The 26,142-nt window shown below is 32.1% G+C and overlaps 3 long non-coding RNA genes across 3 annotated transcripts; all 3 read right to left on the reverse strand.

Moving 5' to 3' along the window:
- Positions 1–1,249: 1,249 nt before the first annotated feature.
- LOC127718012 (uncharacterized) lies at positions 1,250–2,568 on the reverse strand. Its single transcript, XR_007989525.1, has 2 exons — positions 2,228–2,568; positions 1,250–1,417 (listed from the first exon to the last, which is right to left on the reverse strand). It is a non-coding gene; the product is annotated as an uncharacterized LOC127718012 (long non-coding RNA).
- An 8,416-nt stretch (positions 2,569–10,984) lies between these two features.
- Positions 10,985–12,843, reverse strand: LOC127718013 (uncharacterized). Its single transcript, XR_007989526.1, has 2 exons — positions 12,477–12,843; positions 10,985–11,141 (listed from the first exon to the last, which is right to left on the reverse strand). It is a non-coding gene; the product is annotated as an uncharacterized LOC127718013 (long non-coding RNA).
- Positions 12,844–18,256: 5,413 nt separating this feature from the next.
- Positions 18,257–20,523, reverse strand: LOC127718011 (uncharacterized). Its single transcript, XR_007989524.1, has 2 exons — positions 20,098–20,523; positions 18,257–18,390 (listed from the first exon to the last, which is right to left on the reverse strand). It is a non-coding gene; the product is annotated as an uncharacterized LOC127718011 (long non-coding RNA).
- Between the last annotated feature and the right edge of the window lie 5,619 nt (positions 20,524–26,142).

Raw genomic sequence — 26,142 nt, forward strand, 5'->3', positions numbered from 1 at the left:
GTATACGGTTTATGGCTTTGTCTTCATATATTAGTTTCTTGCACAAATATGTTAAACAATAATATATTTTTTTTATAATTTATATTGTGAACTTGAAGTGGACAAACGGTATATATACTTTTACCAGCACTACTATGGTGGACTACTATTCCCTAAGGTGTCATCAGCTCAGTATCAAATGCTTTGGTACTGACATGATTTCTAACATGTCTTTCTAAGTTTGTCGTTGATAAAAGAGACAGAACATACCAAATATTTAAACATCATAATTCGAAGAGAAAGTTGCAAAGACAAACAAGTCCATATAACACTACATAGAAGACTATATACATAGCAATTCGAACAACACCCAAACAACTTGAGGTGTACTCAGGTGTTCCAGAAAAGGGTAAGCAAATCAAACTCTACTAGTGACACCCGTAATGTTGCTTGATGAAAGTAGAAATGTTTTACTGTGATGTCATTCATGTGACTTCATAAAGAGATTATAAGGTTAGTGTTTGCTTATTAACTTAAAAGCTTATATAACGTAAAAAATTGAAAACAACACGTTTAATAATTTCATGCGTCCGAAGCGCTTTTCTGGATTTACCTTCATCAGGAACGCTCAAAGCCAAACATTTGAAATCTGATGATGAATAAGTACCGAAATAGTTGAAGAGCCTAACATAACCACATGCACTGCCACAAATGATTTTTAAGTTGATAGATAAATATAAAAGGACATCATGTGCTCGAAATAACTTTACATTCTAATGCAATTCGTTCGTAACGATAATTTTCATTGGTCGTTGACATATATTTTGAAGGGTTAGATTCTTCGTTGTACCAGTTCGTAACTAAGGAAAGCCACCATTTTGAATTCCGATTTTTTTTTGGAATTTCACAAAAGAAAAAAGAAAAACAAAGTCGCATTTTGGGCATCAAAATCTTCTTTTTGTCAATGTTTAAACCAATTAGAAGCGTACGAAAAGTATTAATACGTCTACAGTTTATACGTGTCAATTACATGCAATAGTCATGATTTGGCAATGTATCTTACTTAAATTTTATTTTATGGTTTTCTACTCAACAAAAGGGGATAGGGTACAGTAAAATTGTAATTTGTTATTAATGTATATTGATTCAGCATTTGATTGTGAAGCTTTGTAGTACATTTGATTTTAGGGAATATTAGATACCAAATCGTACCTTCTCCTTTTCCCGTATCATAACACTAAAATATTTCGATCATACTGAAAAGTCTAGCTTGGTTGAATTGTTATTTATTTTCTCAGAATTTAAAACTGTAACATAATTTATTTTATGGTAACTTGTTTCAAGAATATACATTAACTCCTTCCTGGTCTTTGGCATTATCCAGTAACTGTCTTTGGTAATTGTTATAATGCCTTTCCGACTAAAAATCCAAGAGCCACTACAAAAAATATTAAAAAGTGTCAACAAAAAATCATCAATAATTGATTTAAGACAAATATATTTGAACTTCCATGTGTGTGTAAATCGTAAGTGCAAAAGTCTTTTGTCTGATTGTAATATTGTCGTTTTAATTCTTCTTTCATTTTAAGTTTTTTTTTTATTTCTGTGTTTGTTATACTTTGCTTTATTGTTTGTTGTTTTGTTTTCCGTTTTGTCCAACATTTTAATGACCAAGGAAAACGACACCAAAGATACCCGGCTTATACCCATATGCGCATGAAACTCATCATGTGACCTCGATTCAAAACAGGTGGACCATTTACAGCGTTAGCTAAAAAAAATAGTTTTCAAGATAAATCTAGATTTACGTTGTTATCATCAGTTTTTAAGCAAAAGAGGTTAATTAAACTTGTAATGTTCAATCATAATTTGTAAATTGAATGGATCACAATTACCGTATATGGTTCCTACAATTGTACAAATACAAGTAGAATATAAGTGGAAACCTTTATTTATATTTGAAGATGATTCGACAAATAATAAAAGGTCTCCCATCGTCAAGAATTAATATGGAATATTTATACAAGTCCCCCTCCTAACACATATGTATTTATACATATCAAATATACAACATAGTTTATGCAGCAAGCAACAATAAATACAAATGCTGATTTCTTGCTCAACTTTGTCCAATTAACCTTCAATTGGAGACCAACACACTTGCGAAACTCATGGAATTAAAAGAATTTTATAATTAACTTTTTTGAAAATTTTTGACGTGTCAACGATTAAATTGTTAACGACTTACGTGATGGCAAAGTTGATCCACTCAGGATATTATTCATGAAACCTCGCCCTCTGTATGAATACGGCGTCACATGACGATGATAGTTTACTGTATTGTATGAATGGGGTATTCCGCCATAGGCCGGAAACGCCGAATAAGCACCTCCGAAACCTGGAAAACTGCTGTAAGCACCGCCAATATCACCAAATCCATAACCCCCACGGTAGGATCGAAAGTTGTTAAAACCATACGGCAAAGCAGACGACAGCATGAGTGAAGCGCTCATCACAACAAAAGCAGTGGTAAAATTTTTCAGCATTTTAGCTAAATAGTCAGTGGTTTTACAAAACAAGAAGATATTTTACTTTGGTGTCAAATGATATTTGGAGAGGCTTTATATATCATCTAAACGTTTATTATTCATCAGTTTGTTCCGATTCCGTTTCCGTTTTACATGGACGTCATTCTTAACACTGGACTGGATTTTTGATGTCTCAATTAACCTGAATGACACCGGGTATTACAGCATTATATTCTAATGACATGATTAACTTACTTTAACAAATAGTTACCTGTTGGAATTGTCAAGGGAAATAGATTTTTTATACTGTATATATTGTACACTTTAAAAAGAAACAACAATTAGGTAAACAACACATCTGTCTTGAATTTATTATCATTTTTTTCACGTTCAATTGCTGATTTTACATGTTTACGACATGTATTTGACTGAAGTTAAATCAATGTTCAATGATATCATTGCTTGAATTTCATAAGATCTTCCTAAATATTTTTTTTTTTCATAACAGATCCCTCCCCCCCCCCTCCCCCCCCCCCCCCCCATATTAAAATGATACCAGCAAGCGGGCACAAAACAAATAAAACAACACAATGAACTCAGATATCTATCTCTCAAATGATAATACTGTGTCTTGATTTTAAAATGAAAAGTAAAAAGATTTTGATTTTAATTTCTAACAGCTGGCAATTTTTGGCTTTTCTATAATATTTTCACTTTCAGTTCTATAGATATGAATAGAAAAAATGAAACACAAATTAATCCGTTCTAATCTTACGTAATGAACGTACTAAGCTTCAGGGACTAAGGAACATGTATACGTGAAAGTGTTATGTATATTTCTTTCCCCCCTAGGACTTTCGTCATATATGGATTATGAAACAAAATCTTAATCATAATTTTGAACGTATAATATGCTTTTTTTCAAATACATATCTTAGACAAACTTTACGAGTGTCTTGGGACTGTCCAGGGATAAGTCATAGACTGTTAATCAAATCTGTCCTAAAATAGTATAAATCAGGATGGTCTTAGGATTGTACTTCAGATGTACTTAGGTGAAATTAAAAAAATCTAGAACTTAAAATTGATACTATAAGTCAGAAGAGCATTATTTAAGGGACAATGTAAGCTAAAATATTGAAAGGTGATGGAGCTCCTTTTCGAGATATTTAATTTTTTTTAAATGGCGGGAAAAGGCTGACTCGGACTTTTATCTTATATTTGCATTGGTATTATTTGGGTCCCAAATCGAAAGAAAATATATCTAGAACATGCTTAAATTTGGGTAAATGACCTTTTATGAGCTATTGAAGTCTTATATGAAAAGAAAAATGGGTGTTATGGGGCAAAATATTTTACCTTGTATTGTTGGAAAATAACCAAGGAGTCCGAACATTTGACAAAAATTCCTAAAAACCTCACCTAAGTGCATCCTTAATTATATGTTTGTTCCAGTTTGAATTCATATTTCTAGTCTTCATTAAAGTAAGACAATCATTCTTTTTTGTGGATATTTCGATGTTTTGCTAGTGTCTGCATGTACATTCGTTGTTAACATATTCACCCGAAATTCATGGAATTTTATATACCATGAATAATAATGAATCAACAGGACTATTATATCTCGGACAGTAATAATACGAATTATGATAAAAACACAGAATGAAGACAAGTAATATATGTTGTAAAAAGAGTCCGAAGATATCAAGGGGACATTCAAAACTCGATTGAGTTGACGAAAAACTTAAAACGTGATGGTAAAAAAAAACGAAAATACATTAGATACATGTTAAGACGTGACTTAAGATTGTCTAAGAAATTTACTAAAAATAACTTCAACGGTTCCAATTTTACTGCACCAGCTACGCCTCTTGACAATTAATGTGTCTTCAGTTTGCCCGAGGACAAAACATTTGAAAATCTAAACCTTAGAAACGTTGTAAGGGCTGATAAAACCCAAAAGGACCAAAAATATAGCCAAATGCTGAGGCAATAGTTCAAACAGAGCCAACATAGATTGGTCCTTTCTAAGATATGAACCTCCTATAAGATTGATCCTAGTAAGACCATAGCATGCTAACTAGAATTAATCTATTAAGTATATAGAGATAATTCAGTATTCAGTATAGATACCAGATTTAAGATTGTGTACGCCAAACGCGTGTTTCTTATACAAAAGACTCATCAGTGAAGCCCGAATGAAAAAAACGTTCAAAGGCCAAATAAAGTACAAGGTTGCAGAGCATTGAGGACCCAAAATTCGGAAAGTTTTTGCCAATAGCAGCCAAGGTAATCTATTCCTGGGGTAGAAAATCCTTAGTATTTAAAGCAAGTATCATGAGATGTATATGAAATAAACGTATAAAATTAAGTATACACGTAAAGAGAGTGAATTATCGTACTAACGTTAACTGTACCCGAAAGCCAAAAAAACTTTAAAACAAATAGCAATACGATACATTAATATAAAGGGGCCTCGGTTGCCGAGTGGTCTAAGTAGTCGAACTACTGTATCACTAGCCTGTCAACACTGAGGTTGTGAGTTCGAATCCCGCACGGGGCAGGTGCACTCGACTCCAATCTTAATTGACTAGGATTGTCAGTTTTCCTACCGAAGGTCGATGGTTCTCTCCGGGCCCTCCGGCTTCCTCCACCAATAGAAACTTACCGCCACGAAATAGCACAATAGTGTTGAAAGTGGCGTTAAACACCAATCAATCAATCATTAATATTAAAGTTAACTTAACAAGAACATTTTAATGCGGTACATTGAGGTATGGGGAGATAAATCTTATAGTCAGTATAATGCGTTTGTAATTGTCAGATTCATATTCAATGCTTAGATTTATTTATGTCAAAACTCATTAAAGATACCTAGGCTGGTTCTCTCCCTTGCAACATACGGGTATCTCAGAGACAAACAGATAAAGGACAGGGAACCAGTCTTGAAAGATACCAGGCTTATAATTTGGTACACCAGATGCGTTTCGTCTACATAAGTCTCGTCAGTGGCGCTCGAATAAAATTGTTGGACAGCCAAATAAAATACAAACTTGATAATGTCTGTTTGTTTTGTTCACACATTGTTGTCAATGTAATGGAATTTTATGCGACTGTTATACAAGTGAGAGGTTTAGCTAGCTATAAAACCAGGTTTAATCCACCATTTTCTACATTAGGTAATGCCTGTACCAAGTCAGGAATATGACAGTTGTTTTCCATTCGTTTGATGTGTTTGAGCTTTTGATTTTGCCATTTTATAAGGGACTTTCCTATTTAAATTTTCCTTTGAGTTCGGTATATGTTTTATTTTACTTTTTAATAAGCATTATTCACGAAAATTCCATTTTCGTTTTTTTTTTTTATGCCAAGTACGGCTAAATGAGATCTTACTGGTTTTTGTGGGCTCGTGTAGCTCAGGCTTTAGGATTTTTTGTAGTGATTGTAGACTGTTTTTGTCCTTCGTTGTTTTAAACCGTGTTTTCGGAAGGAAAAAAATTCAATGATTACAATCGTAAAGTACGACGGGCCGCAGGCGACTGTCCATAGATTACGTTTAATAACTTATTAACCTTCAACCAATGCTTTTAAATTTTAATGTGGTGTTACTGATTAAGAAATGAAAGTCAAGTAAGATGTTGTCGCTTTTCACTTTTTACATTTACATGTTCAACGATTGATTGGAAAAAACGCTTTATTTAGTTTCAGTGCAATAATGTATGAACTGTTCAGCCAATGCTTTTCTTCAAATTTTAAAACATGTTGTTATTGATGACATAATGAGGGTCAAGGTTGATATTTGACTATTTTTCTTTTACAGTTCCGGACATATGATTCTTGAGATATTGGGAAATATTCACAGAACGTGGCAGGAAAAAAAATCCTAAAAGAGCCATACATTAGAATACATCTATAAACTCATTATAGATACCAGGATCAATATAATTCATACTATATGCCCTACAAGTTCAATAAGGGCTACCCTCATAATACGGAAAACCCGGATTGCTGTCAATTTCACAGCTCATTTCGGGGCTAAAGGGGGGGGGGACGAGGGTCGGCATAATTTTGTCGTTTTTATGTTGGCTTATGAGTTTTGATTCTCCATTTTGCATCTTCCGCCTCATTTTCAATACTGAGTCAAGAGTGAGGTGGGAAAATTTATAATAAGATAACTTGGTTTTCAACTATTGATATAAGCGATTTTTCAAATTATATTCAAATCCATTTTTCTTCGCCATTTTTAACAACACTACAACATTCAAAATGACCTAAAAACACGAACATTTTTCGAAACACATTTCAGAACTGTATACTGTAATGTCAGACTTATTCTATTTTACATTTAATTATTTTTAAGGGTTATGTTTTTAAAACGTTATGTGTATTTGGTTTCATAGATTAATGTATCCAATCATTCGTGATAAAATTGATACACGTACATGCATATATCAATAGACGCATTCATTAATTCAACTTCCATCCTCCTAAATGACCTCTTATCCAACCAGGCACCAAAATTCCATATGAAACATAGACTTTCCAATAATGCAATAGTTCTTTCTATATGTCCGTTTGTGTAAAAGTAAGACAAAATTGTAAAAAATCGCTTCATTTATTTTTAATCTGTTATATTTTCAAAGAGTTAAGGATGATATTTACCATATCTTTACACTAAAAGCACTGCCACCACATTGAATCGACAAGTTAGGTTAGAAAATGATTTATTTTCTTAAAAAACGGTTGACCATATTATGCTTATTAGAATTAATATATATAGAGAAGAGAATACAATATATTAATCATATTCTAAGTTCGGAACTATTCAGCCAATGCTTTTCAAATTTTAACATGATGGTACTGATGACAAAGTGGAGGTCAAGGATGATATTGACCATTTTTCTTTCACTGTTCATGACATATGATCCTTGATACATTGGAAACTATGCACATAACGTGGCAGGTCAACAACAACCCAAAAGAGCCATACATTAAAATACATCAATAAACTCATTATAGATACCAGGATCAATGTTATTCTTACTATCTGCCCTAAAAGTTCAACAATGGCTCCCTTTTAACTACAGAAAAACCGGTTTGCTGTCAATTTCACTGCTCATTTTTTGTTTCTTTTTTTTTTGGCATGATTTTGTCGGTTTTTTTTTCCTTTTTTATTCTCTCTTTGCTATCTTCCATCTCATTTTCAATAGTCAATTTCAAGAGTGATGTGAGAAAATTCAAATTAAGATGACTTGGTAGTCACAAATTGAAACCCATGAGGATTTTTCAAATTATAGAAAAGTCTATTTTTTCGTCTTTTTTTAACAATCATACAAAATTTTTAATGACCTAGAAACACGAACATACTTTCTACATTTGGACGTTATGTAAATATAACGTTTGTGGGATATAGCTATATGTACGTTGATGTTATAAGTATACTTGTAAATATAACGTTTGTGGGATATAGCTATATGTACATTGATGTTATAAGTATACTTGTGAATATAACGTTTGTGGGATATAGCTTTATGTACGTTGATGTTATAAGTATATTTGTAAATATAACGTTTGTGGGATATAGCTATATGTACGTTGATGTCATAAGTATATTTGTAAATATAACGTTTGTGGGATATAGCTTTATGTATGTTGATGTTATAAGTATATTTGTAAATATAACGTTTGTGGGATATAGCTATATGTACGTTGATGTTATAAGTATACTTGTAAATATAACGTTTGTGGGATATAGCTTTATGTACGTTGATGTTATAAGTATACTTGAACTTGTGGTTCTTTATTGAGAACTAATAAAGGAAGGATTGAATGAAAGTGTTGATATGTGATAAGAGCCACTATACATATGGCCCCTGAAATTGTACAAATAGTAAAAAAATTCAATCGTTACAAAATTGTCAATATGGGGAAATAAATCGATATATTAATGTATATTCTGGTCACGACACTCATTATTTTGACGTGAAAAAAGTTAATATTCCAATTTGTCTAGAACGGCAACTTTTATGTAACATCAAATAGGACCTAAAGAGTGACATAAAAAGAATGTGACTCATATGTTACATAGTGTTGTAAACAATTTTCACTTTTAACTTTTTAATTTCGTATGTATTTGTTGATTTCAAAATGTAGTATGTGCTTTTGCAGCTTTGTCACTGGAATTTAATGGAGAGGCGAAAGATATTCAAACTCATATGTTGTAAACAAACTGACAATGCCATGGTAAAAAACGAAAAACGACAAAAAGACACACAAGTGTACACAAAATACAACATAGAAAACTAATGACGGAGCAACACAAACCCAAATGTGTGGGTGATCTTAGATGCTTCGAAAAGGTAAGCAGATCACTTCCCACATGTAGCGCCCGTCGTGTTGCTCATATGAATACAAACCTGGTCATAAGTATAACTCGGTAGGTCACATTCGATGGTAAGCGACAGGATTGTGGTTACAACAATTGGAACATAATCTAAGAGGGCTCGGGAATTAGAATTGATTAGTTATAACAGGAAACAAGTATAAAAACAATGTTTTAAGCATGATTTCTAGTCGGATAAATATACGTTTGAAAGAAGATATCTTTGGGATCAACATGCTTCAAAACTGTAGAGAAAAAGATCAATATTGACAATACCTTCGCAGTTCCAGTTCTTTGATAATGAAGACAGCGACTCATTTATTAAAAAACTTACGAGTAAAAGTTATGACATTTCAGTATAACTTACGATCAATTTAAGATGCATGATTTTTTGTGAAAAAAGCTCCATATGTTTGCGGCTAGCTGGATCTTTTATTGCATACTTTTAATGTAGAAATAGACTAAGGCTTTTTTTTTAATCATTTATAGTTCCAACACCAGCAGTTTATGCAGTGGCTTAAAAATAGATTTTTGACAAGAGTTTCCAAAATAATAAATTGACAAGCGTGAATTTAGAATGTTTAAATCTTTTCATACTTTAACCTTTTACTTTGTGTTAATTGTTACCTGCTGCTTAGTTAAATATGCTATTACTGGTAATCACATGACCAATCGGTCATTTCAAACGGTAAGTATCGTACATAGTATCATACACACATGAATCATTAATAGTAATGCTAAATTTTATTTTGATTTGCTTTTTAAGTTATAAGTATCTAAAGAAAATGAAGCACATTGCATTGCTATGTATTGTTTACTACAAAACAACACAAAATGAACACTTATATACCATATATCAGGACAACAAAACATATAATTGACTTTAAGGATGTTCGCTACTCTGTTTCAAAATAACAAGCTTTCTAAAAGACTGTTATAGATTGGTATTATATAAATAAAGGAACTCAAAAAGCAGAAAAAAATGAAGGATACGTGTGCTTGTTTTCGAGATATAAGCCATTGAAAATTTTGCGGGAAATGATTCTCTCTACATTTTTCATACATTCAACAATGGTACCTTTTTCATTCAAAAACTATGAAAAAATAACAAGGATTTTATAAGATTTTCAAAGATAGCATTTTAAACTACATGTAATCAAATTATGGGGAAAAAGTTGGGGTTAGTGGGCAAAAAATTTTAATGGCACTACATAGATAAAACTAGAGGATTTCTAATATCTGGCAAAAATTCAAAAACTAGAAGAGCGTTCATCCTTAAAACATAAATCATGCCGTTAGTTTCCTCGTTTGAATTGTTTTACGTTGGTCGTATGGAGGCCTTATACATCTTGCCATGCGGTGTGGGTTTTGCTAATTCTTGAAGGCCGTACGATGACCTATAGTGATTTACTTCTACGTCATGTGGTCTTTTGGGGAGGTTTGTTTTATTGGCAATCATACCTCGTCCTCTTTTTTTTATATTTAGCCCTTTTTTTTTCATTTTTCTTCAAGGTTTGTTTTTACTTATTCAATTATTTCGTATTATTCTGTCTTCTAAGGTTTTTTTATTTTACCTAATAACGTAATACGAAATAATTGAATAAGTAAAAAAATCTTGAAGAAATAAACAAAACAATGTTTCATGTCGAGTTTTAATCTTATTTCAAAAAAGTAATGTTTTAATGTGTTATGTATATTTGGTTTATGTATCCGACCATTTATGGTGAAATTGATATATATACATGCGCAACAAAATTGATGAATTCATTAATTCAACTTCCGTCTTCAAAATTACTTCAAGACCAACCAGACCCCTTGTCTCCTGTTAACAAATGACTGTCCCATAATGCAACAGTTCTTTTTATTTGTTCATTTGTGCAAAAGTAAGATAAGAGTGTCGTATTTTCTCACTAAAACATTACCACCATGTACACTAAATCGACTTTTAACGTTAAACAACGATTTAGTTTCTTAAAAAAGATGCAAAATATGCCAAGGGGACATTCAAACTGATACATTAAAGAAAAACTTACAGAGCCATAGCAAAAAACGAAAAGATGATTAGACCTCAAAACACTACATAGGAAACTGAAGATTGATTTACACCATTATTTAATTCATAGCATTTTTTTTATTTACAACTTCTACTTTATAAATATAAAAAACGTCTTCTAGTCTTTGGCAATATCCAGTAACTGTCTTTGGTATCTCTAGATCTCATAATGCCTTTCCAACTAAGAATCCTAGAGCCACTACAAAACAAAAACAGTTTTAACAGTTATATACCATTATCTAAAAGTCAACAAAATATCTTCTATAATTGACTAAACAATTTTAATCTAAATCCATGTGTATGCAAAATCAAAAGTAAAACAATCTGTTGTCTTTTTCTATTTTTGTCTTTTCTGTTTTGTTTGTTGGCTGAATTCCTTTTTTTTTTAATTGTTCTTTTTTATAGCATTTATTTAAACAGTGAATTCCAGGAGTGGTGTTGGATTTCAACAAACCTTTAAAATCCGATACTTTTGTTAACATTGAAGAAATGGGTAACTTTTCAAACAATAATAAAATTCTTTCTAAGGCATTCCTTTTTTGTGTCTTTTCCAAAATGCTTCACACATTCTTTACCACCAATAACACTTTTTTTCATTTACAGCGCTATGTTGGATGTAGCTATATTTATGTTAGCGTTAAATACGGGTTCATGTGCTTGAATTTGTGATGTTTAATTCGAAGTTTACAATTGCGTGTTTCATATTTTTGGGTTTTCGCGTTCTAGACGAAGTTAAACCCAGAAAAGCCCTTCAGATGCACGAGATTTGAAACGTTCTATTCTTATTAAAATCGACGGATTGAATGGCAATGTATGATAAAAGCCATTATATGTAAAGTTATTTAAAGTTTTCATAATCATGAAAATTATGTCAATTCTACATGTTTTACCTCCGATAATTATCAAATATAAGTCGATTTTATGAAAATATTTTAAAGCATCAAATATGAGCAAACGACCAAAACGAAAAAAAATCATTGAGACAAAATATCGTGTAGACTGATTGTCTGTTTACCAATTCCTAATTTGGTTCTGTAATTACGCCCTTTAAATACAGCTTGTTTATCTTCGTCATTTGTTGACTGGTTCTATAGCGGACCAATTTGGCTGCTGCTTATGCAAAGTATTATAAATTAAAAGTGGTTTATAGACGTTCTAAGCACTTACAAAATAACTATTTATCATGTTGATATCAAAAGCTTTAAATTTAACAAAAGATTAAAGGGAATGAACAAATTTCAGAAACGTAAAGATTGTACACATTACGCACTGATTAATTTGGCATTTCCGCTAGATCTTCATTGTCAAATTTAAATTTAAAAGTTTTAATTTTTTTAAACAGCAATCAATAATTGATACTAAGATTGTTTTCTTGCGCAATGTTCCCCCTAAACCTTACCCACTTTCCATTGCAAACTTGCATGTTTTTATTTACTAACGGAACGAAAAGAACTTTTTGTAGAAGGTTTTAGCTTTTGGTTGGTATCTTTTTTTATCCTTCACATGCCTTTTATAAAATCTGATAATTACTCACTTGAAGGTAATGTTGACCCACTAAGAAAGTTATTCAGGAAACCTCTTCCTCTGTATGTGTACGGCGTTACATGACGGTGGTAATTTACTGTATTGTATGGATGTTGTATTCCACCATAGGACGGAAAAGCCGAATAAGCACCGCCAAAACCTGGAAATCTGCTATAGGTGCCTCCAATATCACCAAATCCATAGCCACCACGATAGGATGATCGGAAGTTAGGAAAGCCATATGGTAAAGCAGACGACAGCACGAGTGAAGCGCTCAGTACAACAAAGGCAGTGGTAAAATTAGTCCACATGTTAGCGAAATAGTCAGTGGTTTGTTAAAAAAGAGAAGATATCTAACTTTGATGGCAATAAACATTTTGAAAGGCTTTATATATCATCTAAACGTATGTTATTCATCACTATATTTCCGATTCCGTTATTGTGTAAACGGTCGATATATACCACAGTACTTGAATTTGATGTCTCAATTAACACAAATGACACCGGGTATGACAACTTTATAGCTTAAGGCATACACAATAATTTTTATCATATATGTAACTATTGGATATTTTCAATGGACAAATATGTTGATTAATTAATAATTTTTACTGAATTTAAACAGGTGAGAACAAAGTACGAAGATTTATTCTAAGTTTGACTGTTAACAATACAAATTCAAACGGAGAAAATACTAATCCGTTCTGGCTCTGCGTCATAAATGTTAATAAGTTTTAGGGTATTTCGTGCATATGTGTGACAGTGTTATGTATATCTATTTCCCATACATTGTATGACTGTGGTCATATACGGAAGTGAAGCAAATTATGGGAAATGAATTGACTAATCGTGGATTTCTGTCGCCCAGGTTCGTTTTTTTCCATTTTAAATATTCAATATATAACACGGGAGGGACTATTCTTGGTAGATATTTGTAGTGTGTGATTATGTAAAATGTACCGATTATTTCCAGTGTATATATATATATATATATACGTTGGTTTGGATGAGATCTACTATTCTGTATCTATTTATTTTTTATTCTCTTTCATGTCATTATTCTAAATTCATTAACTTTCTTTTCTTTATCTTATGTAACCATTAAATGCCGATTCATTATTTATTATTCTTATACATGGTTTTTTTGTGATCAGTTTACCCCCACCCAAGCCATCTGCTACAACCTTAGTTCTTAGATAACAAAATAGCAATTTACGACCAGGCCAATAGATAAAACGACTAGAGAGTAGGTTTAATTTTTCAAATTAATTGTTTCTAAGGTTAACATACAATTGCTGGGGGTTAAGGATTTCCGAGGGCGGGGGGATGGACCATTTCTGTTCAACCATAGGTCAATCATTTTCCGTGGGATGGATCATTGGTTTCATTTTCATGTCCTGAGTGAGATAAATTTTATATTTGAAACAATTTAGTTTAATATTTTAAATTTAAAAGGGTGAACTGTTTACTAGCCCAGTAGCCAGTACTTCGTTACTGGCATGAAAACACGGATTTTGTGTTCTTAAAATTTGCTGTTACAAAATTTTGAAAATTATTTAAAATTAAGGAATGTATCTCCCTCATGCAAAGCTTTGATTCCTTGCCCGGCTTTGGCTTTACTTTTTTGTCCCTTTTGGTTTATAGCTCTTCATCTTTTTAATAAGCTTTGGATTTTCAAATATTTAGGCCTCGAGCATCACTGAAGAGACATTTATTGTCGAAATGCGCATCTGGTGCAGAAAAATTGGTACTGTTTATGTTATTGCTACCACTGGGCCAATGCCTCTGCTGGTAGACTGATAGTCCCCGAGGGTATCACTAGCCCAATAGCCAGTACTTCGTTACTGGCATGAAAACACGGATTTTGTGTTATTAAAATTTGCTGTTACATAATTTTGAAAATTATTTAAAATTAAGGAATGTATCTCCCTCATTCAAAGCTCTGATTCCTTGCCCGGCTTTGGCTTTACTTTTTTGTCTCTTTTGGTTTATAGCTCTTCATCTTTTTAATAAGCTTTGGATTTTCAAATATTTAGGCCTCGAGCATCACTGAAGAGACATTTATTGTCGAAATGCGCATCTGGTGCAGAAAAATTGGTACCGTTTATGTTATTGCTACCACTGGGTAAATGCCTCTACTGGTGGACTGATAGTCCCCGAGGGTATCACTAGCCCAGTAGCCAGTACTTCGTTACTGGTATGAAAACACGGATTTTGTGTTATTAAAATTTGCTGTTACAAAATTTTAATATTATTTAAGTTAAGGAATGTATCTCCCTCATTCAAAGCTCTGATTCCTTGCCCGGCTTTGGCTTTACTTTTTTGTCCCTTTTGGTTTATAGCTCTTCATCTTTTTAATAAGCTTTGGATTTTCAAATATTTTGGTCTCGAGCATCACTGAAGAGACATTTATTGTCGAAATGCGCATCTGGTGCAGAAAAATTGGTACCGTTTATGTTATTACACATCTTTCTTTTTTTTAAATATTATTATTATTTTTTATATGGTTCGAAAGCGCGATTTGAAACAATGTCGCAGTGTATTTTTTATTGAATTCTGAAAGTTTCAAGTTCTACAGAATGAGGCATTCCCCCTTTAAAAACACACACAAAAAACAAAAACAAAAACAAAAACAAAAACAAAAACAAAAACAAAAAACAAAAACATTTGTCACTAACATGATGGTTCATTTTTCATTAAAATAAGATTTCCTGTATTCAAATATACAAATACACAAAACTGATCAAAGAGCAATAACAAGGGGAATTACCATATATACCTTTTATGGTATTTTTCTGATCATGTGATTACAAGATAAAGTTATGCGATTAAAATGCCTATTGTTTAAAAAATCACTGATAGTTGTCATCTAAAGCGGAAGATACCAAAGGTTCTTATTTGTTTATAAAACCTATATTTAGATATAAATAACGTAATGAAAATCCTTGAACGTTATACGATTGAACACATATTTACGAAGTTTATAATTCTGTAAACTGCACCAATTCACTCATCAATTATTAATTGTCTAAAGTTTCATTATTGTTCTAGGGGGAGCTGAGATAACATGGTGTATTTTTATTTTTATTATATAAATCAAATATAAACAGCAATAACTGTCTTTTCTTAGATTTAGATGTTTCAGTTTTACACGGGAAACTGTACACAAAGATTTACGTCAGAAAGGACGATTTTCAGTTCCCTGTTGTTAAATGTTCCTTTTTTGGACAGAGATGTTTCATGGTACAATCTTACGGTTTTTTTTTTATCCAAACTCGTTCGTTAAGTCCGTGTCTATAATGACGTTTTATTTTCAATGAACGTAATCTATGCATTACTGGTAAATTTATATGTCAAGGATTTCGTATACGCGAATTACATAAAACCTCTACTAAATTCTTTAAAAGATACAAAGATTTCGTTTGGAAGGTTGGCTGTACCTGTAGAAAACTTCTTACAAACGGAATGGCACATTCAAATGTTTATGGTGAAGTTGATTACTGAGCCCGTAAATTTAGATACTATTCTGGTAATCAAATCGATCTTTTAAATAAACTTATTCTAAAAGGTTACCAATCTGTAGTTAGATCTTTAAATATTGTTTTTTCGATATAAATTTAGATTTTGTTATCAATAAATTAAAACCCATACTAAATATTATTGAGATACACCTATGAACATTCACAGTCCTACACTCTGTCGATAACTATGTTTTGGCGTATGTATAGGGAAGGGTTTTGCGGTCACAAACATGTTTTCGTATGTATACGAAATTAATATTTAGTTGTTTTTCTCTGACTGTAAATGACGTCTTTACACTAAATACATTGGACGTTTGATGTGTGCTGATTAATATTTTATTCTAAGATACATGATTGTTTTTATTATTTGCTATTGTGTTTGGACTAGCTTTCGGTAGCTGCGAGTACTCTCGGGTCTGTTCTTGGGTCTTTAGTGTTTTTGTTAGTTGTTTTTTTGTTTTGTATCAATCTGATGAGTTAAGCCCTTTTCAACTGTTTTTGATAATTTGTTCTTATGTAATGCTGTTACACCACTTTTCTATGTAAGGATAGGGTGGAAGCCGCAAACATATTTTTATACCGCCAGTTTATGTATGTGTCTGTCCCAAGTCATGAGCCTGAAATTCAGTGAATGTCGTTTGTTGCTGTATATGATATTTGTTTTTCGTTTATTTATTTGTTTATGATTCAGGTAGTTGTCTCGTTTGAATTGTTTTACATTTGTCATTTAGGGGCCTTTTCTAGCTTGCTATGCGGTATTTCGCTAATTGTTGAAGGCCTTACTTAATTGTTGTTGTTAATGATTACGTCACTTGGTCTTTGTTGGAGAGTTGTCTCATTGGCTATCATACCACATCTCTTATTTTTATATTTAGTCTTTTATTTGTGTTAACTGCTACCTGCTGCTTAGACATCTGAGATCAGTAGCCTAGAGACAAACTGATCATTTTAAACGGTCAGTATCGTATACACAAACGAGTCATTAATCATCGCAAGATCAAACGGGGTCCAAAAGTTGTCAACTTCTACGTCAGTTGGTCTTTAGTAGAGAGTTGTCTCATTGACATTCATATCGCATCCTCTTATTTTTAATTTAACATTTTACTTTGTGTTAATTGCTACATGCAGCTTGGACAAATCTGAGATAACTATTAATCTGAGGACAAATCGGTCATTTCAAACGACCAGTATCGTATACACAGACGAATCATTAATAATTTTAAGATTAAACACCAAATATAAGTTTGCTGGTTACATGTAATCTCCATTGTTTTTGGTTCATTTTCTTCTTGTTTTCTACTTATTCAATTATTTCTTATTATTTTGTTTTCGTATGGCTTTTTGTTTTGCTTTGGTTGTTTCTTTCTGTTTTTGTTTTTTTTTTTTTTCGTTCTGACTTCTTTTTCTTTTTCAATCTTGCTATTTAAATAGTAACAAAAGAAGTTTCCATCAGTAAACAAATCTCATTGCAATTGTATTGTTATATCAGACTTTTTCTATGTTTCTTATCATTAAGTGTAATCATATTTTGAAAAGGGTTCTGTGTATTTGGTTTCATAGAACTATGTATCTCATCATTCCTGATGAAATGTACATGCGTATCAAAATAGATGCATTCATTAATTCAACTTCCGTACTCGTAAACGACTTCTAGACCAACCAGACCATCCCCCCCTTTTTTTTCCCCCGTCCCATGGTAATCAGTGACTTTCCCATAAACAAGTTCTTTTAATTTGCCCATTTGTGCCAAAGTGAGACCGGATTGTCTGATATATATATGCTTGATCATTTTGTATCTGTAATATTTTTATATTTGGATGCTCTTTTTCGTATTTCCACACTAAATAAAGGCAACAGTAGTATACCGATGTTCAATCGTCATAAATCGATTAAGCTAAAACAAATCCGGGTCACAAACCAAAACAGAGGGAAGCACATCAACTATAAGAGGAAAACAACGGAACAACAGAAACACTGAACTGTATTATTCCCACGACACTGAATCGAATATCAAGGTTGAATAATGATTTACTTCTTTAAAAAAAATGCGGAAGTTGCTTACAACGCCATGGCAAAACGAAATCTACGAAAAGACGATCAAGTTCACAAAACACTTTATAGAAATCTAAAAGAGAGGCGAGAGATACCAAAAGGATATTCAAACTCTTAGTCAAAAACAAACAGACGATGGCATGGCAAAAAACAAAAACCGACTAAAAAACCAAAAGAACACAAAACACCAAAGTTTTGATTGATTTACACCATCATCTAATTGATAGAAATTTTTATTTCACAACTTCTAGTTTATAAATATACAAAAAAAGTCATCTATTCTTTGGCAATATCCAGTAAATGTGTTGAGTATCTTTCATAAGGCCTTTCCAACTAAAAATCCGAGAGCCACTAAAAAATAAGAAAAATATTAACAATTATATACCATAATCTTAAAAACATCAAAGCATATTCTATAAATGATATCAAAAATTAAAGCTAAAACAGGTTTACGGAAATCGAAAATATGAAATATGTTGTCCGACTTTATTTTTTGTCGTTTCCTTTCTATTTTTAAGTTGTTGTTATTTGTTGGTTATTATCCTTGTGGTTGTTTGTATGTTTTTATTTTTGTTGTATGACATTTATTTCAAACTGTGAGTTTAGGAGTGGTGTTGGATTTCAACAAGCATTTAAAATTAGATACTTCTGAGGTAAAATAAAAGAACGATATAGTTTTTTAAACAATAGTAAAATTCATTCTACGGCATTTTGTTTTCTTTTGCTTAATTCTTCACACACATTGAAACTCGACTTTTTTTTCATTTACAGCGCTATAGTGGATGTAGCTATATTTATGTTAGTGTTAAAAACAGGTTTATGTGCTTGAATTTGTGATGTTAAATTCAAAGTATACATTTACGGCGCTTTAGTAGATGTTGCTATATTTATATTAGTGTTAAAACAGGTGTATGTGCTTGAATTTGTGATGTTAAATTCAAAGTATACATTCATAGCTTTCAAAGGTTCGGGTTTTATCGTTCTTGTTGAAGATAATTCCAGAAAAGATCTTCGGACGCCCAGCATTTAAAAAGTTTTATTTTCATTTATATACAAAGGATTGACAGGCGATGTATGATGAAAGCTGTATATGATTATTAAGATTTTTGAATTATTTAAACCTTTCAAAATTATCATTTTAAGACGATATTATGTTTACTTTTTTAGCATCAAGTATGAGAAAATGACTTAGGGAAAAAAATTACATGAAACAAAATATCGTAGTAGGTAAGTTTGTGGCTCTTATTATATATATAGATTGTTTTGTCTCAAAATGAAGCAACTTCGACAGTGTTTTGCTTAACTCAAGGTGTTAGTTGGCTTAAAGCAAATATGTAACATAAATATTAAATACATTGTGAATTCCTATGTTTCTTGGGTACCAATTTTCGTGGATTCAGGAAGAATTGTACTTTCGTGGATATTTGAATTCGTGTTTGACGGTCTGGAATGGAAGGGTCTCCATTTTTGACTTCTTGATTTATTTTAGGCCATCTTTCTATCTTTTTTTTAATTTGTTGCCAAGTATTATTTATTCATGATATTTTAGCACGCCATTATTATCTAATCTTTACATTTTTTTCTATTCTTTAGTTTATTGGACCTTTATTCTCTATTTTAACCCCATTGTTCTCTATTCTATAAATCCCATCCAGATCTACATATATTATACCGATACTTGACGTTTATTACTTTGTGATTTTCCATTTCATGCGACCAAGAAAAAGGCCTTTTCAATCAACTTTAAGTTAATTTATAGTTTCAGTTTGACATTACGAGGCCCTTTCATTCAAATTTACTGTTAATTTTACATTTGTATACCTAAAAACTATGAAAGTTGTTCGAACAAGACTGATGATATGCTTAAAGTTTTGTACTGTTTATACACCAATCAATCATATGTAAAATTGCTGCTTTCTTCCTCAATATGTCGCAACATCTTTGTCATTGTAGGCTAAAATATTTTCCTATATTAAAGGAATGAAAAAAACATTTGAGCTTTGGGTGGTATTTTTTCAAATCCTTGACATGCCATTCATAAAATTGTTAGTTACTTACTTGAAGGTAATGTTGACCCACTAAGGAAGTTATTCAGGAAACCTCTACCTCCGTATGAGTAAGGCGTTACATGACGGTGGTAATTTACTGTATTGTATGGATGTTGGATTCTGCCATAGGACGGGAAAGCCGAATAAGCACCTCCAAAACCTGGAAATCTGCTGTAGGTTCCGCCAATATCACCAAATCCATAACCACCACGGTAGGATGATCGGAAGTTAGGAAAGCCATACGGGAAAGCAGACGACAGCATTAGTGAAGCGCTCAGCACAACACACACAGTGGTAAAATTTGTCAACATGTTAGCCAATAAAACAGTGGTCTGTTAAATGGAAAAGATATTTAACTTTGGTGTCATTTGATGTTTCGATAGGCTTTATATATCATCTACAAGTTTATTATTCATCACTATGTTCCGATTCACGCTTTCCGTGTACATGGACGTCATTTACCACAATACTGGATAGATGACGTCTCAATTAACCCAAATGACATCGGGTATTACAGCATTTTATCTTAAGCCATGCGTAACGTTGAATAAATACAGCTCTTGTTTTTTGTTGAAGAAAAGCATGATGATTTATAATTAATTTGTACTTTATTCACACAGGTGCCATAATGATTATAGTAGGAAGATCTATTCTATATTTGACTGCTATAAAAATGATTCTAGAATTGAATAAATCAAACGAAGAAAATATTAATCGGTTCGTGCATGTAAATAAGCTTTAGGGTATTTCGTACATATATGTGACAGTGTTATGTATATTTAGTTCCCATACATACATGTAGTATAACTGCGGTCATATACGGAATGAGAAACAGTTGACGGAAATGGAATTGACTAATCGTAGATTTCTAAATACCAGGTTCCTTCGTTCTATTTTATATATTCAATATATAACACGGAAGGGAGTATTCATGTAAAATGTCCCATTCCTAGTGTATATACATAAGCGGATTTGGGTGGAGTCTTCTATTCTGTTTCTATTGATTCTTAAATTCTCTTTCAGGTCATTATTCTAAATTCTTTAATTTTCTTTGCTTTATCTTCGTTAAACATTAATTGTTACCAGTATTTTATTTAATGCATGTTTGTCATTAATTTACCCAACCCAGACCATCTGCTACAACCGTTGTTCTTAAATAAGAAAATAGCAATTTACCGATAGGCCAATAGATATAGCTAGTTGAAAGTAGATTTAATTTTTCAATATCATAGTCTCCTAAAGTTTACTCTAATATGATTGGGTTTCCATCATCACATTGTATATTTTTTTATTCTGGTGTCCAAAGTACGATACATTTTATTTTTGAGATAATTTTATTTCTATATTTCCATTTTAAACGTGAACCATTTTCACATATTTTTCAGAAAATGTGTCATCCATGAACTTTAAATTGTTATTTTTATTTCAGTTTATACAGACAGGCATCAGCAGTCCCCCCTTTTTTTTGCCCGGCTTGACCTTGCTATTAAGAAGATAAAGGTATGCAATTAAAGTGCTTGTTGTGAACTTAATCACTGATTAGTGTTATCTAAAAAACAGGCGGAAAGTACCAAGTATAACACTGATTTTAGAAGGAAAATATAGATACCGCTTATTTTTCATAGATTTTATTTTTTAATATATTTTTATATTAATGTTACTTATAATCATTTTATTATTAATAGGACATTAAAACCACGAAAGTTTGCAGGTTTCATCATAAGAAATAACACAATGCTTACACATAAAGTTACAATAATAATGAATTCAGAACTTTTATACTTATGCATGTGTAGAGTCTTCTTTTACCTAGTAAGCGGCCATCATCAGGGTTGAGTATTCTGCCACATGTGTTTAGAAATTCAATAAATAATAAAATGCTTCGCTGAGCGCAGCCTGATACGACCGCAGTGGTCGAACCCTGAACAGTTGGGGCAAATTTGGACACAATATTCAAGCTTGATACTATCTGAATTTGGATTGTGATCAAATTTTTGACATAATATAGGTTTCTGACACAAAATAAATGTGGTCAAAGATCTTACAAATCTAATGCACAATACTGTGCAATTGAAGATTTCTTCTTGAAACTTTTGAAAAATTTGAAAAAAAATATATGAACCCTTTTAAAAAAAAATGGAAACCCCACTTCCCCAAAAAAATTTTGAATCCCCCTTTTAGCATTAACCATCAAACTCAATTGAAGTCTTTCCTTTGTAGTATGGAACCTTGTAGTACAATTTTAGAGAGATCCATACACTTAATCACAAGTTACTGTCTGGAAACTAGAAAGATGCTTTTTTTAACCATAAAACCCCATTTAAATACATCATAAGAGTATTAAAATAGAAAAAGACATCATAGTCATGGCTAAAATTAAAAAACCTTCATCAACAACTTTTAATAGTAATATCTAAAAATAAAATTCCTTCATCAGCATTTTAAAGTAACTTCTAAAAATAAATTGACAGCTAGGACTTAAAAAACCCAGGGGCCCAAATAACATCGAAATAATTCATATGAGATAAATTGACCTATGGCCCAAAATAAAAAAACAAATTAAAAAAGAACAGCACAATGTGTTTTATAGCTACAATAATGACAAAAACCTAATTTATATTATAAATTTTACGAGACCAAAGGGTCAACATCTAAATGTTGGACACTAAAATCTAAGCAAATCCAACCAAATAAATAAGTCATCAAAGATACCAGGATTATAACTTTGGTACGCCAGACACGTGTTTCGTCTACAAGAGTCATCAATGGCTCTCGAAATAAAATTTCAAATCAAGTACAAAATTGAAGAGCACTAAGAATTCCGAAAGGTTTTGCCAAATACAGCCGTGGTAATCTGATCTTGGGTAAGAAAATCATTAGTCTTTCGAACTATTAAAAGTTTTGTCAACAGTTGACTGTTAAATATTACAAAAGCATGATATTTCATATCAAAACAGTGATTTACAGTCACCGCATTATCGTGGCAGGCGTTCCCACGTTCTAAATCTGCGAAAATAAAAATTCACGAATTTCAATTTATAAAAAAAATCAACGCAGTGTTTATAATAATAAAAAAAAATGTGTTAGAATGGACGTCAAAATAATATTATATGAATGAAAGGAAATGTGCATTTCACTTCAAAGATCTTCAAAGAGAAAACAAACCAAACAATACAAAAAACTAAGCCTTTAAATGTTGAAATAAACGGTCTTCAACAATATAAATGTGTCCAAAATAAACCAAAGCATCTTAATGTTAACATTTACGACATGCAATAATGTGCATGTGTCCAAACAAACAAAAAACACCTTAAGGTTGACATATACAGCCTTCAACAATATGCATGTTCAAACAAAACCCAATGTATCTTGAGGTTAACATATACGACCTTTAACAATATAAATGTGTAAAAAATAAAAAAAAAAAAGCCTCTTAATGTTAACATATTCGGCCTTCAACAATATACATATGTCCGAACAAAATCCAAAGCATCTTCAGGTTAATGTAAATGGCCTTAAACGATATTCATGTGTCCAAACAAAAACCAAAGCATCTCAAGGTTAACATGTACAGCCTTCAACAATATGCATGTTCAAACACCCGATAGTTGTTATCTACGTCATTTTGTTTCATTGGTATTTATACCGCATCTTGATATTTCTATACCGGTTAATATATACGGCCTTCAACAATATGCATGTATCCAAACAAAAACGGTTAAAATATACGGCCTTTAACAATATACATGTCTTCGTGTGTCTATTTTTTTGGAAGTTGACCCTTTGGTCTTATAAAAATATATAAAATAAGCCAATTTATCTCATTTTATTGTAGTAATGTACACATGGTGTTGTTCTTTTTGAATTAATGTTATATATTGGTCCATAGATCAATCTATCTTATATTAATAAAATACTATACTGGCCGTCCTATTTTACATTTGATCAGCCTGAGACATCAATTATACGCTATCATAATATCATACTACCAATAGATACTCAAATACCATAAACATCAGCACAGAAATATAATTCAATCGTAAATGACGCTAAAGTAGATATCAAGAATTCGTATAGGGCTCCGCGGGGCTAGGATGAAATTTGAAAAAAATAGACAGGACAGGAGTTTTGAGTAAAAAAAAAAGGCAGGATGAGACGCTTTGCAAAAAAAAAAGGCAGGATGACAATTTATGTAAAAAAGTCAGGATAAACTAAAAAAAAAATGCAGGACCGAATAGAGTGAAAAATAAAAAGGCAGGACAGAGATTACAACTAAAAAAATATGCAGGACAAAATTTTTCATCCTAGCCCCCCATAAAAATCGAATGGCAGCTCCCTTACAAGAGTGCACTGGTTCCTGGAAGTTTGGTAGTACAAAAACAGGTCGTTATGATCTAAACAAACCTTTTATTGCATACAAGAGTGCACTGGTTCCTGGAAGTTTGGTATTACAAAAACAGGTAGTTATGATCTAAACAAACCTTTTATTGCATACTAGAGTGCACTGGTTCCTGGAAGTTTGGTAGTACAAAAACAGGTAGTTCTGATCTAAGGGAGCTACCATTTGATTTTTATGGGGGGGGGGGGGGGGGGGCTAGGATGAAATTTGAAAAAAAAAAGGCACGACAGGAGTTTTGAGTAAAAAAAAAAGGCAGGATGAGCAACTTGGCAAAAAAAAAGGCAGGATGACAATTTATGTAAAAAAAGTCAGGATAAACTAATAAAAATAAAGGCAGGACCGAATAGAGTGAAAAATAAAAGGCAGGACAGAGATTACAACTAAAAAAAAATGCAGGACAAAATTTTTCATCCTAGCCCCCCCCATAAAAATCAAATGGTAGCTCCCTAAACAAACCTTTTATTGCATACAAGAGTGCAATGGTTCCTGGAAGTTTGGTAGTACAAAAACAGGTAGTTATGATCTAAACATACCTTTTATTGCATACTAGAGTGCACTGGTTCCTGGAAGTTTGGTAGTACAAAAACAGGTAATGATCTAAACAAACCTTTTATTGCATACTAGAGTGCACTGGTTCCTGGAAGTTTGGTAGTACAAAAACAGGTAGTTATGATCTAAACATACCTTTTATTGCATACTAGAGTGGACTGGTTCCTGGAAGTTTGGTAGTACAAAAACAGGTAGTTATGATCTAAACAAACCTTTTATTGCATACTAGAGTGCACTGGTTCCTGGAAGTTTGGTAGAACAAAAACAGGTTGTTATGTTCTAAACAATGGGCAAATTATGCCAACCTATTTCAATTTCATATTTTTTTGGTATTCAAAGGAAACTTTCAATAAGGGGGTTCTGCAGTGATCCCAAGTCCTAAAGCTTTCAATTGATAACAAAATTACCCACATATTTTACTTATTTACAAAGAAATGGCTATGCTTAAGAACTATTTTGTTTGAAATAGGTCATATTTTTTTGTATGTTCTTTGTGATCGGGATCAAGTTAGTGGTTCAACACCTTAAAGAAATATGAGTGAACACGCTGAAATGTCTCACCTGCTTTTCTAACCATTGATTTTATGTTGCAAGTCCTAAATATAAAGTTTTACTACAAGTTTCACATAAATTTATGGCTTTCAAATATTTGGCTTTGAGCGTTTTGGATGCATGAACTTTATAATGTGCTGTTTTAATTTCTTAATATGATCCAAAAAATGAGGTCCAGGTCAGATAAACCAAGCCAGAATTACATGCACACCTTACAATCATTCCATACACCAAATATAGTAGACCTATTGCTTATAGTATCTGAGATATGGACTTGACCACGAAAACTTAACCGTATTCATTGTACCATATAATGAGGTTGAGGTCAACTGTCTGACAGACTTGAGGACCTTGCAAGGTAAGCACATACCAAATATATTTATCCTATTACTCATAATAAGAGAGAAATTAACATTACAAAAAATCTTAATTTTTTTTTTCAAGTAGTAACTGAACCATGAAAATGAGGTCAAGGACAATGGACATATGACAGACAGAAACTTCATAACATAAAGCATCTATATACAAAGTAAGGTTTTGAGTAGTTTGCTAACG

This window comes from Mytilus californianus, unplaced genomic scaffold (assembly GCF_021869535.1).
Source record: "Mytilus californianus isolate M0D057914Y unplaced genomic scaffold, xbMytCali1.0.p SCAF_10, whole genome shotgun sequence".
NCBI lineage: Eukaryota > Metazoa > Mollusca > Bivalvia > Mytilida > Mytilidae > Mytilus > Mytilus californianus.